Genomic DNA, 13252 nt, shown 5'->3' on the forward strand with positions numbered 1-13252 from the left:
AACTGTTGACTAATGTGGTAGAAGAGGTGGAATAAATGCCCCCAATTCAAACCATAGGACAGAAAATTCTGAAGCACTCCTACATACTGAGAATTTTGAGGATGCTGGCCCAGGGAGTACATCCACAGCATCTTCCAAGTTTGCTCCAAGCTGGTGTGCTTCCTGCTGAGATGGACCTGACTCATTTACAGGGAATATCTGGCTCAATCCTGGGTCAACCCTTTTACCGTTTACCTGCCACTAGTCACCCTCTCCTAAACCCTCATCCTGGGACACCTCTGCATCTGGCAGTGAGGCAACAGCAGCTACAGTGCTCACTTCCTCCAGGCTTTGGTTCCCAGGCAGCTGCTGTCAGCGTTCAGACGATGACTCAGAATGTGCCCAGCCGGTCAGGCCTGCCTCAGGTGCACTCCCAGCTAGAGCACCGCCCCAGCCAGAGGAGCAGCTCCCCCGTGGGCCTTGCCAAACGGTGTGGCTCAGATGTGCTACAGCAGCCCCTGCCCGCCATGCCCGCCAGAGTCGTCAGTGTAGGTGAACTGGAGTACCGACAGTGAGCAGGGCAGCAGGCTTGCCTAAGCCTGGACCTTATGGTGGCACCCTGGTCAGGACGCTGCTTCCTCATCTCATGCTGGTTTGTGGGCTTTTACTTTGTAGCACTCTGTGCGAAGCTGTTTAAGGGCACCCAGGCACCTGGTGTTGTCTGCATTATGATGGAAGGAACTTATTAACCAATCGAGTGGAGCCTACATGGTCTGAATACAGGATGCAGTGTTGTCAGTCCTGAATACAGGGAAGTCTTTTTTTGTAAGACATGTGAATGAAGTGTTGGTGTCTTCACCAAGAGGTGGCACCTTAAGGGTTCTGAGGAAGTAAATGTATAGACCCTTATGTACAGACCTGTGTATAAACAACTTTTGTACATACATATAGGATAGCTTTTCTGAACTTACACAGCTGTACATAAAAGTAGCTGATATTAGTTAAGCCTGTGTCAACAGTTTCGATTGTTTTTCACTTGTACATTTGGGACTTTTTCTTTTGGTTGATTAAAGTTGCATATGCTAAGTGTGTGAATGAAAAAAAAAAAGTTGCCTAAAACATTGGTCAGCTTGACAACATACCCCAATATTGGTTTCCTTCTTTCTCTGTTACATTATTTCCCATCCTCTGCTCTTGTTCCCTGGAATCAGTTCTGGAAATAAACTACTATATGTAAGCCTTTTTCTCATAGGCTGCTTTCTGCTGGCTACTCAAGGTAGGGTATATGTCTTTTCTTCAAAGTCTCTCTGTACTATAAATATGGCTGATGATATAAATGGTGAAGGTCTGGCAATATATTTCAATACAGAAAGTATTTTTGAGTGATGCCTTCAGGAAAGGAAGAACTGTCTTCTGTAGATTTCTAAATATGTTCAATTGAATTATTCATCTGAAACTTCTCCAACTTTAAGTTGTTCCCCAACTTTACTTTGTGTAAATGTAGCATGTTAAGAGATATATTTCCAGCCCATATGAGTGAAAGGAGTCACTTGAGCTTCTGTGTTAAATGAGAATTTGCAAACTTGCAACCTCCTTTAGTGCTAAGCGAAACAGATGTGTTTTGTGCATTTCATTTAAGGATATTAGTTTGCACATTTATTTCCCCAAGGTCAAAACAAATGGGTACTGTGTATCTTTTCATCCAAATAGGAAAATGTTCCCCAGGAAAGCTTTGGTTTGGTTTGTTATTAAGGCATCATTTTAACTTGATAATGGGTACTTCTCATCTACAGCTTGAGACTAGCTTTAGATCTGGAGAATGGAGTCATTTGTGTGCTGGAACCTGCTTGTACCAGTTCCTGAGAGCTAAATATGCCCATCTCTTCTCAACTTTGTGTTCAGTGTCATCACATAGACAGCTTGAAATTGACAACGGTGGGAATATTTACACCACCGAAATTGGCAAATGCTGTAAATCAGGGCTTCCTTCATCCCCTTGCCTCCTCAGTTTATCAGGCCATCACTGATAAAACCAGCTAAAAGGCACATGGTACACTGTGACAATCACCCTCAAGTTATTTCCTCCAACTTGCTTCTCACTAAGCTACCTATACAACGTAACCATAATTTTGAGAGAAAAGGGAACAAAGACCTCCTTTAAACCTTTCTTACTTTGCAGATGAGAGAATGGATGTCTAGAGAGGTTAGTTGATTTACTCATCATCACACAATTGGTTTCAGGGTTGGGGCTAGAATCAGCTTCTTGACTCTAGCTACTTGGTAGGAAAATGATTTTCTAATTATTCAGATTTGCAAGGTGCTCCTACAGTTGTGTGGACTCAACTTGACCATAGGATCCCAACTAAAGCCTTAAACATATTTAGGTCCAAAACCTGTATTCAACCTATTCATTGTGGAAAATCCTAAACAAGCCTGTTGAGATTTTTTGGTTGTTTGTTTCATTGGCAATTTTAAGCCTTTTGAGAGCAGAAGAGTTCCAAGTTAACGCACTTACATACATATATAGACTCAAATGAAAACTGAAATGCTGCTCCATATATGTCTCTTGGATTTAGTTTTTTTTTTTTTTTCTGATCATTGACCATCTTAATGCTTAAACAAATGATTTAAAAGATATAAAATATCTAAGACCAGAAAGACACATTTGTAAATATATATACAAATAAAGGCAAAATATAAACAAAATACTCTCAGAATCTTGGACTCAGTGCTAAAAGAATTTTGAGAATACCTTTAGTACAACTTAATTAGTGATTTGCAAATTGGTAATTATTGAATTTAATTGAATGTCAGGATATTCTTTAACTTGATGTAGCAACTTTGTTAGCACATTTCAGTGTTTCTAAGTGTTTTACAGACTGTGAGGACTGCTTTCAGTGTGGAATGAGAATGTTAATTCTCTTAACAGTTATATGGAAAGCATCTCATTACTTGAGGGAAGGTTTCCTGAAAGGGGTAGTTTGTTCCTCCTCCTTATCTGTGGATGGGTTTGGGAAGTCTGTGTTTCCTACCCTTCCATGGTAAAGTTTTGAGATGCAAATACTTCTAGGTATGTTTTAGGAAGAATATTCACACTGTTCACTGGCTTTACAAAGAATTCTATGAATCCTCTGAAGATAAAGGTAAGGGAAAAGTTAATTCATTTTTATTTGGCATCTACTATGTGCAACACTGTACCATGCATTTAAATACCTGGTTGCATTTATTTAGTCTTCACAGTTTGAAGACATAATGTTACCTGGCTCTGATCTGTCTGACTTACCTTCCTGATCTGCTCCAGCAAGTTCTTAGCCTCTTAACCCTCAGAGTTATTGCTAGTGGATTCTAGAGTTAATCGGGTAAATCTATGTATTAGATGGTAAGTAGTTATTTTATTTATTTTACAAATCGTTATTGTTCAGTTTGCTTCCTTGGATTTATCATTGTTTACCCACAGTGTTCTATAGGATATTGCCATTTTCTATCAGGAGCTCCCTTGGGCAAAAACATATAGTCACCTAAATAAGTGAAGCATCTATCTGTATATGAAGGTAAAATATTATGCAAACATTTTGTAACTGGCCTATGAAATGAACATGTAGAATTCTATATGAAAATGGCCAGTTTTCCCTTTGAGTGTTCAGATTTTGGATTTCTTTTTGTTAATGGGTGAAATATGTGGCTGTAGTTTTCCAACAGTCATTTGAAGGCTTTTGTCTGGACACAAAAATCAGTAAAAACATTTACTGTAGTTTGACTTGAAGTTTTCATCAAGTGAGCTGATGAGAAGGCAGGTGGTTACGATGAAGCAAGACAAGCCTTAGATTGCTACAGGCATGACTCACTGTGAAATACAAGTGAGCAATATATGAAAGCAGCAAAGGATTGAAAGGATGGAATAATTTCATATTTCAACACAAAAGATTGCCTGGGAATTTTTCCTATTCAAAAGGGGAAATATGACCTTCTGTCCTGGCTTATAAACAAATCTATGCAACATTTTTCAGCATGCCTGCTCTTTCCTACGTCATTTAAAATGTATCCCACAGCCTCCAGAGAACCCAGCAAGCTTAAACCTGGCAAATACATTAATCCTTCCCTAGCCATTTGAGAAGAACCTGAGATCCCAAAATTCTATTCTTGTTACTGAAGCAGTTTTCAAAACCCAACTGAAAGCAGCTGGATTTTTTTACAAGAAAAATAGAAGGTGAACTGAGTGAGATATGGGCACAGAGGTGGATTTTCATGCTCTTAATATGCCTGAGAAACTGTGAGGCAGAGAGTAGGAATATAAGTACCCGTGGTGAATTGAGTTACATCTTTGAATGTCAGGCCATTGAATTCTTTGTGGTGTTTAAGTCCCTTCATAATGAGTTAGGTCATTAGGGAAATATTCTATCCTAATTACCTTTATAATCTTATTGACCTTTACAGATTTATGGGTGCATCATCTTTATTCTGTAGAAATTCTCATGTGATATGGCATAGGCTACTGTTTCAAGGCAAGGGCTTTGGAGCTAGAAGATCTAAATTCACATGTGGCTCTACTGCTTGCTAGTTGTGACACCTTGGGAAAATTTGGTAACTTGTAATTTCCTTGTGTCCCAGTTTCTTCATGGATAAGATTAGAATTGTAACAGCAATTGCCTTTTTAAGGTTATTTGCCAGGACTGCATGAATTAATGGATGTAAAGTTCCCAGCACAGGACCTTGCATCTAGGAAGCACTCTGCATTTTAGCTCTTGTTAGGAGGCTGTTCTGTTAGTTATAGGAAGAGGCCAGTACTGGGACAAGTCCTGGCATCCTGATTCTGCCAGATGCTGCCCAAGTTGTCAAGGCAATTAACCTCTCTCAATTTAGAATTTTCATCTGGCACAGTGAAGGCAGTGACTGGATATAGCTTATATGACCAATAAGGAAGGGTTTAATGAATTGTAGGATAATAATCACTAACATTTATTGGTTACTGTTTTAAGTGATTTATATACATCAATTCTTATAATAACCCTATGAGATAAGGACTATTTTTTCACTTCCCATTTTATAGATGAAGAAATTAAAATACAGAGAGATTAGGTAATTTAACACACAGCTAGTAAGTGGCAGATCTGGGATTAAGTGGGTTAAAAAACAGTATATATAATATTATCCCATTTTGGGGAAAAGCATTATATATTTAAACTGTATTATAAACTGTATTATATATACAAACTGTATTTTTAATATATAAACTGTATTACATATGTATATATTTATATATGTGTGTATATATACACACACAACACACATAAACACACATATGCATGCACACCATGTCCAAAAGAAAATTAAGAGAGTTTCACATGATACGAATATTTTATTGGGTGAGAAACATATTGCTGGTGAACAGGGAGACTTCAAACCTGAAAGTGGTATGAAGCTCAGAGGCGTGCTATTATAGGGTGTCTTATAAAGAAAGAATGAGGAAGTTGTTTAACCTTTACAGTGATTGACTATTACAATGGGGGTTTCGAGACAGAAGAGAATTGGTTAAAAGAGATTATCTTGTACCATGTTAAGAAGACAACTTAGGCTTTATTTATGACTATCAGAGGCATTTATAAGAAATAACCTAAGTTAAATTTCATTTACATTCATGGAATAAACAAGATTAAATTTTGCTTATGTGGCTTAACTGGTTTTGTCTGCTCAGGAGTCTTCAAGCCTGTTCTCCTTTATTTTAACAATTCCCTCCTTCTGGTCATTCTCTCAGCGAGCTGTCACTCTTGGATACCACTGTTGAGGTAGTCACTTGGATGGATGGATGGTCATATATTCACTATTACCAAGGGATACTCTCCAGATTGTTAAAATGTTAAAACGAAATATACCTAGGAGGTGAAATTTAGGGCAACCTTACATTTCTTCATTTTTCTGATGTTTTTTAATCCTTGTATAATTGTATTCCTTGAATAATAACTTTTATGCAAAAATAAATATGTGGGTTGGACTAGATGAACTTTCAGGTCCTGCCTGAAAATTACATTCTGTGATTCTACGTACCAAATTAACACAGCAGCAGGGAGTTTTTGCTGTAGAAAGGTGGACAGTACTTCACCTGCCACTTGTTTTCGAGAGATTCCAGGGATACACCTATGTGGGGAGTGTCACCATTGCCCATGCTGCTGGTGTCAGGAGAATTGCTGTTATGGAAAGCCTACTACTCTGTTGTGATTAAAGCAACCAGAGGCTCACCTTTGCCTCCTCTTTACTGTTTTCCAAAGCAGCAGTGGAGTGACAGAAATGCCTAGGGGAAGCAGTATGTGTGGTGTGTATGGAACAGTCATTATTTAGTGACACACAGTTCCTTTCCATCTGAATGGCAAACTATGCTTATATTAGGTAATTCAAATGTTTCTATTAAAATGATTGCTAATTAAAATATTCAAGAAGATGGGGGAAGATGAGATATAGATTAACTGCTAGGGTCTGGTTCTACTGCAGTGTTAATGTTTGAGACATTGTCACTCTGAGACACCCAAGAGGCAGGTCAAGGTTGTGTGTAGGGCTCAGCAAACAAAAACACCAAATCTGTTCTCAAAATAATTTTATATATGATATTTTAAAAAACAAAGTAACTGGGAAAGATCAGAAACTTGTTGCAATTTCTAAGACTTATTTTATGGTTCTGTACTAGTCATTGTTTAAATGTGTATGAGATGTGTTATCTTAACAGTATTTAGGGTCTCTAAAGGTCTTAAACTAGCCTTAGCATCATCACACCATGTGATTAAAATGACTCTTGGAGACAGAGAATACAGAATAATGACTGGATGAGCAAAATATGGGCAGTTGCAAATAATTCTAAGCTGATGGCTGGGATATTTACTCAAGCATAAGTCACTGATTACTGATCACTGCATATAGCTCTTTACCAAAGGTCAATGCCCTTTTCCTATGGGCCTCACTCCTTGTTTCTGGAACAGGAAAGATTAATGTACCTGAAAGTAAAATTTTTTTTATATAACTGAATAAATCTTAAAGTTTCTCTCCTTCAGACATGAGTAAAGAGGGAAGATGTATCTCGTAGGGATTAAAGTTATTTGACTATTCAGTCACCGTTTTAAGCTCTCCTGTGACCCTCTTCTTTACCATCAGAGGATAATCTAAACTAGAAGAGGCAAAGGGGGTTGTCTTAGGTTGTTTTTGAGAAAAATGTATCTTTCCTAATTCTGTACTTGAAACACAGAGCATTCCTCTTTATTAACTAAATACATTAATTTTCAATTTGGTTTGCAAAAATTAAATTTTTCCCATCTGAATGATGGTTGGTCTCTGCATGTTATGTACCATCTGCTCCATTGTTTAACAAAATAAGCATGAGATATCTATTTCTTTTTTAGAAGAAAAAGAAGGCTTAAGAGTCAAGAGACATTTTGAAGCAGGATTCTGTGGAAGAACAGGATCCTTAGTTTAGAAGAAAAGGAGTTGGATTCAGTTTTCCTATTTCCTTCCTCTGGTCTAATATGTAGGAAGCCAAAAATCAAGGAGCAAGTATGTGCTAGGAGAAACAGGCTTGATCTAGGAGATCTAGATTATGAATAGCTGGTGAGACACTCGACCAATGTGTAAGGGTTAATAAATAATGACAGAAATGGAAATCAATTAACTGTTTTAATTTGTACCTTGATGAATGATTTGCATACACTTTGGAGCAAGAGACTCAGCTCAGCATTCCCCTGGGCTCCTTTTCGTTTTCACTCCTTGGAATAGCAGTTGAGGCAAGTGGGGAAGCATAGAAGTCTTGCTTGCTGGAGAGAGTGCCCTCTAATCGCTGTATCCTAACCCTACCAGGATTTAGAAAGAATAAATTTAAAACTGCTTAGAGGGAGATTTAAAGAGTTGACAGAGCAAAGCCAATTAAGGTAAATGGACTTGCTCTGTCAGTGATGCTTGTGATTGTTTATTTCATAATGGAACCAAGCCCTAGCATGGCAATACCAGAACACCAGGCCTTTATGTTGTAGATAAGAGTATCGAGGTCTCAGTCTCTGGTTGCTAGCAAATCTTTGGCACTCCCTAAGTGAAAACACAGCTTCTTAAAATTTTGAAAAATTATCAGCATATAACTCATTCATTCGATAAGTGTTTGTGGGTACTTCCTATATGCCAGGTAAACCGTTTTTCTCCAATAAAGGATCAGGAAAAAATTAGTGAGATTAATAAGTCTCCAGATATGGGGACATAAATCATTCCTTCTCTCTAATTTTGAGAAACATCTCTGATTGGACTTTTTAAAATTTGCCCAATTGATGCCTGCCCAATTAAATTATAAAGATACAACAATTTTTCTCAATTCTTGACTCTGATATAACACAGGAATCTCTAAGCCTCAAGTGTTTTTCAAGTATCCATTATCGATTGAATGTGATTTTCTTCTAAGAAACTGAAAAATTCACTGAATAAGTAAGTGTCCCAGAAATGGGATGCTCTGCAGTTGGTTCACAAAGTAAGATTAATGACACCATGTAGTTGGTGATGCCAAGGCCATGTGGAGCTGTCATGGGAGATTAGGTTGTAACCATCTGTTTTCCATGTGATGTCTTAATAAACACCACCACCTGCACTGACGTGTTATTACAGCTGGCCTCCTGGGTATTTGTAGATCAGGGTACTTGGGCACAAGGAAGGAATTGTTGCATCTCCTTGAGTTACCACATGGAATGTTTGTGGCGTATATTAAAACAGTGGTCCCATTTTAAGGTTTTTGTCTTTCTCTGTCTGACTTACTTCACTTATGGTAATCTCTAGGTCCATCCATGTTGCTGCAGATGGTGTTTTCTTAAATACAGACAGCATTATGACAGCTTTGATCAGATGCAGATTAGAAGGGAAAAGCTCACAGGGGGAAGAAAAGGAAAGGAGACAGAGTGAGAGCAGTAAGTGAGAGCAAACAGACAAAAGGAAGAGAAAATGATTAAAATAGTCACAATAAAGAAGTCAGTCTTGACCCATTTAGTTTAGGCATAAAGATCTTGCCTACCTCAAATGTAGTAGTATTTTTTTTCAGTAGTAGTATTTTTTTCAACAGCTATAACTGCTGCTTTTTTAAAAAATAAATTTATTTATTTTTGGCTGCATTGGGTCTTCGTTGCTGCACGCGGGCTTTCTCTAGTTGTGACGAGCAGGGTCTACTCTGGTGCATGGGCTTCTCATTGTGGTGGTTTGTCTTGCTGCAGAGTATGGGCTCTAGGTACACGGACTTCACTAGTTGTGGCATGCAGTCTCAGTAGTTGTGGCTGACAGGCTCTAGAGCTCAGGCTCAGTAGTTGTGGCACACGGGCTTAGTTGCTCTGTGGCATGTGGGATCTTCCCAGACCAGGAATCGAACCCATGTCCCCTGCATTGGCAGGCAGATTCTTAACCACTGCACCACCAGGGAAGCCCCATAACTGCTGCTTTTAATAATGAATTTTAGCTACCACAAATGTTAGGTTTATTTGTTTAGTAAGACAGGAAATGTGTAATCATTTTAGCCATATTTCCAGCTAAAATTATGAAGAAAAATTAAAAGCTTGGCTCGAAAACTATTTGTGAAATTTGCTTTTTGAGAAAATCTTATCTTTGACTATGCAAGGTAAATGAGTTTTTACCATGCAATAGTTAATCTTTAAAACAAACTCAAACACTGTTCTTTTGTAGCCTGTCTTATTCTTTCAGATTAAATGACTTTTAGATGCCATGAATTCAGACTTGATTTTGCTAGCACACAAAAGGCAGGTCTCCGTTTGGAGATTATTGTAAGAAAATTCTATGTTTGTGAGATCCTAGTGTGGACAAAAAGTATTGCCTGCTTTTTCAGTAAACAAAGAAAGTTGCCTGCCATCAAGCCCTCAGCTGCTGCAGCTGCCCCTTACATGCTCCCTGAGGGGAATTCAGGATGGAGAAAAACAGGATACTGGCCCTAGATAGTTAAGATACATATCAAAGGAATACTTTCAATGAGCCCAGACTCTTGCATCTTCCCATACATAGAAAAGCACTAAAATTATTAGCTTGAGATGTCTGTTTTTTGTGATAAGCGGTAATCTTTTGATGTTCAACTACTTGGTTTTTTTTCTTTTTCTTTTTGTTCCCTTTCAAAAAATCCTGTGTATCATGGCTCCTCCCTTCCTTCTTTGGAACAGCCCTTAGAGCTCTCTGAGAGGCTGTCTCCCAGGCTATAGTCCTCAGTAAGTTCCCCAAATAAAACATAACTCGCACTTTTAGGTTGAGCATTTTTTTTTTCAGTTAACACTGAATTTGGAGATGCTGCAGTTTCATGCAAGTGGCCAATGACATTTACCACTTTCTGTTCTAAAAGTCCATTTCAAATGGGGAGTGCAAGGCGTGGCCAGTGAGAAGCAGAAATTTTGCTGTATCACTACCTGTGTTTACAGACATCCTCTACTCCTTGTAAGCCACCTTGCTTTTAGCAACTTCATATTTATACACCTCCCTGTCATTTTTCTACTCAATTTGATATCATTTGGTCTTTGCTCTGACTCAATACAGAGTTCTTAAAATGCTTCAGGTCAATTGTTTTAAAGGACACACTAAAGTAACTCATGTCCCAATAAGAAAATGCTAAATTCTTTGCTGCTTTTCTGGGCATTGCATTCCACATTTCTTTGCAGGCAAGAAAACAGAGCCTAAAGCCTGAAGCTCATTTAGGGGATTGAGAGGATGAAATTTCCTTCTTGATTAACAGTTGACTAATTATGAGTTCCTGTTTTGCCTGGAGGGATATAGCCACTGTTTGAGCTTTTATAAACTCTTAAGTATCTATGTTCCTTTTCGAAAAACCTCATCCAAATTCCAATGAAATCTCCTCCTCTATTAGTTGACTGCCCAGATTTTTAAAATGGGAAAAGGCAAAAGCAAAAGCAAACCAACCAACTGGAAAAAAATTCAGTGAGTGCCTTGAGGCTTTGAGATAAGCTAGAAATAGATCCACACCCTGCTATCCATGTGTATGATACACAGGAAAAATTAGAACAATTAAAAATTTTTGAGTCTTTTTCCTTTGAAAATTTGATTTGTATTGTAAGTTCATAAGGCATGATAAATACTGGGAAGGGAAGTTCTGTGGGGGGGGGGAGGGTGGGGTGGGGGGTGTTTTCTTTTTCCATGTAGTTTCCTGAAAGGCTCTGGAAGTAAACTAGCTTGCTTTGCTGTTTGTGTTGTCACAATTGCTTTCTTGGAAAGATAAGCCACAGGTCCCTTTGAGAAATGGGTAACCATGTTATTGGCATTTACACAGAGGCTTCTGCAAGGATGTTGGCAACCTCAGCTGAAAATCTGACTTTTGTGCTGAAAGTGGTGCTATCAAGGCCTATGGAATTGCCACAGCCTTTGCTAAGATTTTAGTTCCTTTTGTTTATTATTTTCACCCTTTTCTACTAGAATACAATTCATGGTACTTGTAAAACATTAGAATATTAACCCTCTCTAAAAAGACAGAAAGAGACCTGATCCTATTAAAAATAGTTCTCAAATTCAAAATGCCAGGAAAGCCTACTTGTCATTCTCCTTATGAAGTTATTTCAATAAATAAAACTCATTGTGCTTTCCGATATATAATTCAAAGTACCTCATTTATGGTATTTTAAAAAAAAATGTGTTTGGGTATATTGTGAAGCAAAGATATTAATGGCTCAGCATCTCTAAAATCTGAAGTCATTTCCAAAATAAAGTCGGAAATATTCCTACTGGTTTGGTGTTCTAAGAAATAGCAAATGAGAACTACAATTCCAATTTTATTTTAAAATTGTTGGGATTTGTTAGAAATAATTGTGTGGTGTTGATTACCAAAAACTATAAAACATCTTGATTTTTTTCATTATAATAATTTGTCAAAAAATGCCATGAGTTTCATTTTTCAATGTACCGTATGGTTTTTAGTTCTGAAGTTTTAGCAAGATATAATTCAACAGCAAGTAGTAAAAGCAGGCCATTTTAATAACTATTTCAAACAAGTTATTTACTTTCAAAAATGATTGGCCCTAAAATGTTCTCCCTTGAATATTATAAACATAAAATGTAAGCAGAACTTTATATTTTAAAAAAGTGAGGAAAAGTAAATCAATAGCGATGAAAATCATGAAAATAAAATATTTGCCTTTATTGTGTTATTGCAGACTTTAGAGAATATCCTAAGTTCTGAGTCAATTGCTTATTAAAACAATTATAATTGTCATGAAGTATTTAAGTAGGTATTATGTGTATGGCTTGTAATAGAAACTTTGTGTCTATGCCTCTGAGCTCACATTGTAGTAGAAAAAAGAACAAATCGAAGATCACCATTTATTTTCCCCCAAATGTTATATTGAACCCAGTCCTGTAGACTGTTAAAGTTATAAAACTAAAGAGTTCTATGGTGAAGTACACTTTGGAAATTCTGTGTAAAATTTAAACTTGTCCTTTAATATAAAGCTTCTCAGTTCTGTTGCTATGTTAATGTGAACTCTGGGTCTACAACAGAATGATCATTTATCAAATTTGTTTGACGATTGTATTAGTCAGGGTTCTCCAGAGTAATAGAACCAGTAGGAGATATCTGTCTATATATCTATCAATCAATCAATTTATTATGAGGGATTGGCTCACCTGAATGTGGAGACTGAGAAGTCCCACAATCTGCTCTTTGCAAGTTGGAGGTGCAGGAAAGATGATGATGTTGCTTCAGTCCAAACCCAAAGGCTTGAGAACTAGGGGAGCCAATAGTGGGAATCATTAAAAATAATTGTGGAGTATCCCAGGGCCCGGGAATCAGAGGGCCTATGGTGTAGATACTGGCCTAAATCTGAAGGCCTGAGAACTAGAAGTGCCAATGTCTGAGGGCAGGAGAAGGTGGATGCTCTGCTCAAGTAGTGAGCAAATTTGCCCTTCCTGTGCCATTTTGTTCTATTCAGCCTCTCATTGGATTGGATGATGCACACCTGCGTTGGTGACTGGAGGTCTTTTTTTACTCAGTTTACTGATTCAAATGCTGATCTCTTCCCGAAACACCCTCACAGACATACCCAAAAGTAATGTTTTACCAGCTATCTGGCATCTCTCAGCCCAGTCAGGATGACACATAAAACTAACCATAACAACTTTGGAACTCTTTTCTCATGACATATTCATGGGATTCCCTGGATGTTCTTTATAAGCTGCTGACATATACCATATATATATATATATATATATACAAGATAGCATATATATATATATATATATATATTTTTTCGTTTTACAATATAGATAGTGG

General features: G+C 37.6%; 1 protein-coding gene across 1 annotated transcript in view; it reads left to right on the top strand.

The window, feature by feature from the left end:
• Positions 1 to 563: 563 nt before the first annotated feature.
• Positions 564 to 13252, top strand: part of BANK1 (B cell scaffold protein with ankyrin repeats 1) — a 430151-nt gene continuing 417462 nt past the window's right edge. Inside the window, exon 1 of the mRNA XM_027117009.1 lies at positions 564 to 631. The gene's annotated coding sequence lies outside the window, so the exon portion shown is untranslated. The remainder of the gene's footprint in view (positions 632 to 13252) is intronic.

Source organism: Aethalodelphis obliquidens, unplaced genomic scaffold (genome assembly GCF_003676395.1).
Source record: "Aethalodelphis obliquidens isolate GAN/ISIS:26980383/991018 unplaced genomic scaffold, ASM367639v1 scaffold17, whole genome shotgun sequence".
Taxonomy (NCBI): Eukaryota; Metazoa; Chordata; class Mammalia; order Artiodactyla; family Delphinidae; genus Aethalodelphis; species Aethalodelphis obliquidens.